The following is a 4,936-nucleotide window of genomic DNA, read 5'->3' on the forward strand; positions in this document are numbered from 1 at the left end:
AGAAAAAGAAAAAAAAAGTCATACAGTCCCTACCACAAGTCCCATCCCCAATCACAGGTGCATAGCTTCCAGCCTCCCCACCTGCTCATGGGGACCAGAGGCTGATCTGTCAGTCCTGAGCACTCAGCAGAAGACCCTCCTCATCTATCTGGCCTGGTCATTTTCTCGGACTTCCTGAGTGACAACCTTCTCCACAGGATGGTCACCAGGGGTTTTCTGAAACATACTTTCCTCCTCCCCTTCCTGCTCTCTGTGAGGCCCACAGGAAGCAGTCTTCTATACACAGCTCAGTAATCAACCTCCACCATTGAAGGCAGCATCAGACTGTGGTATTATAGAGCAGAGGAGACCGAGGGCAATAGGGATGGGCGAGAGCCAGTCAGAGGCTGAGTGAAGATCAATCGGAGAAGAGGAGGCCACATGGGGATTAGGACAGAGAGCCTGAAGTCTTGGCTGGGACAGCAGAGTGAGTTGAGATGTGTGGCTCGGGTCTGGTGGCCAGAGCAGAGCCTGTGTGGGTGGCTGACTAGGAAAATGACATCAGGATGGGCACCAGGCACTGCTGGGCAAAGACATGGTTTCAGCCAAACCCAGGCACTGCTGGGCAAAGACATGGTTTCAGCCAAACCTGAGCCCAGCCTGACCCCATGGCAGCTACAAGAGACACATTTCCCTCTCTGGGGCAAAATGCCTGTCATTTACCCACTGAGCATGAAACACGGTGTTTAGGGCCAGTGCTCAGCTGGGGATGGTATTACGCTGCCCTGGTAACAGCATCACCTTCCTTCCCATGTCTGGTTCCACCCTGGGGACCTGAGCCTCTTCCTTCTCCCAGACGGCCTCATCCATCCGTGGCCCTGTTATCCACAGGGGAGAGCCACAGCCCTCAATGCTGAGATTTTGAATTCTGGGATACTGAGCCTTCCTTCTCAGGAGCAGCTACAGGCTTTGTGGACTCCTTCATCCACTGGGCATGGTGGCACACAACTGTACTTCCAGCAAGCAGGAAGGAAGGCAGAAGGATCAGGAATTGAAGCCCAGCCTGGGCTACACAGCAAGGTCCAAGCCAGGTCTACCTCTATCTACATGAGATTCTGTCTCAAAGAGGCAGAGGCAAGCGGATCTCTGTGAGTTCGAGACCAGCCTGGTTCCAGGACAGGCTCCAAAGCCACAGAGAAACCCTGTCTCGAAAAACCAAAAAAAAAAAAAAAAAAAAAAGAGTTTGAAAGTGAACATTCAGAGCATCTCTGGTTCTTGACAGAGAAGAAGCAATCCACTATCCACCGGGAGGTGGATGAATTAAAAAACTGTGCTATGTCCATATAATAAAATGCTATTTGGCAATAAAAAGGAACAAGACTGATGCATACAACCTGGGCAAACCCCAAACACGGGATGCCAAGTAAGATGTCTGAGAGGCAAAGGTCTGTGTACTTGAATGAAGTTTCCAGAATAGGTCAACTTTCAAGTACAGAAGGTGGATCCACGGTTCCTGGGACTGGAGGAAGGCAAAGGGATTAAGCACAGACCACGCCAGGGAGCTTTTGGTGGAGGAGGGGATGAGCTGAAGGTGAAGCTTTATGACAGTTACTCCTGGCAGCAGAGGGTAGGGAGAGGGCTGAGCTGGGGATCGAGTGGGTGAGGGCAAAGACAGCCAGCCCAACAGAAGCAGGGAAGGGTCTGTCCAGTCTCGTCTGCTTTCAGACGCTAAGAGCGTTGGGCCTGGTGAGCAGTCAGTTGGAGACTCTGGTATGTCCAGATCCTGTCCTGGGAAGCAGCCACATCTCTGCCTGCCCACTAGAGGTCCACAGGCCTGCTCCGTATTTCCTCCACTCGGAGAAGTTTCCAGACCAAATAAGGCTGTGGTTCTTGCCAAGTTCCTGGCACAGACTGCAATTCCCTCTAAGTGCCAAGGTTGTCACTTGGGCCCAGAATCTCCTGAAGCAGCTGGGTGCCCAGCAGCCGACTGGGCCACCCCTCTGGGTAATGCCACAGAGGCACACTGGTGATCCTTGACCAGCAGGGGCAGCATCGTATCTTAGAACTGTGGCTGCCCCAACCCCCTGCACAGAGGCTTGGCAGCCAGAGACGTGGTCACCAGAGGCTTGCACTAGATTTTCTCTAACCTTCACAGCTATCCTATGAAGACAGCCCTGTAACGGCCCATTTTATAAATAAGGAAACTGAGGTACAAGTCCAGGAAAACTTGGGGCTGTAGTATGACGAGTAAGTCCTGCCCGCCAAGGAAGCAGGGCCAGCCAGGGTCACCTGGGCACCTCCACAAGAAACTTCTCACTCCTAACAAATCCAAACCTGTGTGAGTCGCCCACTCCTGGGAAGCTGTCCCAGCGACTCAGAGCTCACAGTGGCTGGATAACACATCTGGCTGCCTTTTCCATTTCCTGGGCTAACCTTGCCCAGTGAGGCTACAAGACATTTTCTTTCCTCAAGCAATCAGACACAAACCTTTTCCTAACGAGAGCTCTCTGGGATGAGACATGGAAACTTTGAACTCAGCCACCTTTGATGCCAGCATTTTAATGGAGCAGCAGTTAGGGTGAGGAAGAGCCATGAGGGCTTTGTGGGGTGTGGAGATTCGGTGTGGGCACTGGCATGGAGACCTGCGTGCAGGGACCACGCCTCGGCTGTTCACTTCCAAGAGTGGCATGGTCATTCTCCTACCCTGCTTGGTAAACAGGCTTTGGCGGAGGGGGGGACGCCGTGTGCATGGAGGTGGGGGGAGGGAGTCACCTGCAGAAGCCACACGCTGGCATGATGGTATTGACATTACTAGGACTCCAGATCTCAAGCCTTAGCCTGTGCTACTCTAGCTCTTCCAGGAGGGCCACTCACGGGAGCTGCTCCCAGTGGCAATACGAGACCTGGTCTCTCCTCAGTGGACAGGGACACTGCATCAGCACCACGTTCAGAGTACACAGATCCTGTAGGACACAGATGTGTTGGGCTAGGGAAACAGTTCCGTGGGTTAACTGTTTGCTGCTCAGGCATGAGAACCCGAGTTTGGATCTCCAGAACCAATGTAAAAGCCAGAAGGGAATGGGGCCTGCCTCCAAGCCTGTGACCTGAGTGGCTTCTGGAAGCCACATTATGGGAGGAGGAAACTTCTCTGGCTGTTGCGTTTACTCTTTTGCACGTTACTGTCATCTGCGTGTGCGCCCAGGCCCCCTCCCCCGCACACACACAAGGAGGGAATTCCTGCAGTTGCCCTTACTCTTCCACACGTGCTGTCATCCGCGTGTGCACCACACACACAAGGAGGGAACTCCTCCTGCAGCTGCCCTTACATGCTGTTGTCTACATGCGCCCCTCTTCCCCCACCTCCCAAACAAACATTTTTTGTTTAAAGATGTACAGCTGCAGGCACAGCTGGACCAGCAAAGCCTTTCACAGCAAGTGACAGAAACCCAAGAGGGACTTATTAGTTTAGAATTCAGGGAAGGATAGAGGTCAGGGGTGGCTAGAGTCAGGGGCTCCAATACCAGGTCAACCCCCAGCCTCTCTCTTTGGATCCCTTTCTTCTACAGACAGGCTCTGCAAGGCAGGCAGGGTAGCCATTGCCTCTAGCACAAGAGCCAGTATCTTTCCTCTGGCCTGCACGTCAGCACTGGAACAGAAGTGTTGGCCCTGTTGGATTCTGGCCCATCCGAGTCTGCCCTATTTTGGCAGGGCTGAGGAGATGCCATGTCATCCAGGCAATTGCCTCCTGAGCTCAATCCTGGGGCTCCATCAGGGTTCATACCCATGGGCCGGGGGGGCCAAGCAGCTTGTACGATGAGCCCCACAGCCCTGGAGTGACACTTCCACATGGCACGGCATTACCACTACATCTTGGGAAGAACAGAAACTAACCCTTCTTGTGATGCGTGTAATGCCCGACACTGCACCCATGGCAGTCCACCTGCAGTTCCAACACTACCTGAGCACTGCACTGGGGTGTAACTGCAGCCGCAGCCAACAATTCTGTCCAAACACCATGCATGGATGCAAGCAAGGAAGGTGACCATGAGAGTTGGAGGGGGAGGTGGCATTACATGACTTTTTCTGAGATGGACCATCTCACCCCAGAGAGAGAGGTCACTGCAGACCAAAGGAAGGAGTCTGTGAATGGGTGACTGTACTGCCTGGAAGTCCCCTGGGCATGGGTGACTCAGGAGCAGCTATAGTCCCCTTGGGGGATATATGGGCAGTTGCATTATCTAAGGGTCCCCCAATAAGCCAACTGTTTGCCTCTTAAACACCCTCAAAAGGGAGGTTCTTGGGGGATCTCAGGTAGGGGACTGTTAAGAAACCCAGTCTCCTGAGGTTTTGTGCACACATTACAGCTGCTCTGCTTCAGATGGCCATGATCGTGTTCAAAGGCAGGACACAGCCACACAACAGAGAGCAAGGATGGTCCTACCCTGGCAACAGCAGAAAGGTCAAGGTCTGCAGCCACTTGGGGACATCAGTGTGACTTTAGCCTGAATAGGCTCCCAGGAGGGGAACCTCAGGCCCCAGGCCAGGAAAGCCATGTTTCCCTTTGCTTGAACAAAAATAACCCTTAGGGAGAGCCAGCAGACAGCAGGGCATGAAGACCCCCGTGGAGGGAGGATTCAGAGCCTGGCTCCACCAGGAAGCAGCCCACCCAGTCATTCTTGGGATTCCCAGCTTCTCCCTGCAGCCTTGGTTGACTGTCCAGTTACATGGTGCCAAACCTCCCAATCTGGAACTTTATCTGCCCTGCTAGGAAAGTCAGCTGAGAGGGCACCCTCTCCCTCCCACACATCACAAAACCGCCCCAGCAATGACGTTGCCTTGTCCACGCTGCCAGACATCACCCACACCATCACTCTTGGACGCCCTGGGGGAGGGGCTACTACTGCTCATTACCTCATGCACAGGGTGAGGTCTGAGTCAGAGGAAAAGGATAGTCACC

This window comes from Alexandromys fortis, unplaced genomic scaffold, assembly GCF_014885135.2.
Source record: "Alexandromys fortis isolate MF-2015 unplaced genomic scaffold, M_Fortis_MF-2015_v1.1 scaffold_3, whole genome shotgun sequence".
In the NCBI taxonomy this organism is placed as follows: Eukaryota; Metazoa; Chordata; class Mammalia; order Rodentia; family Cricetidae; genus Alexandromys; species Alexandromys fortis.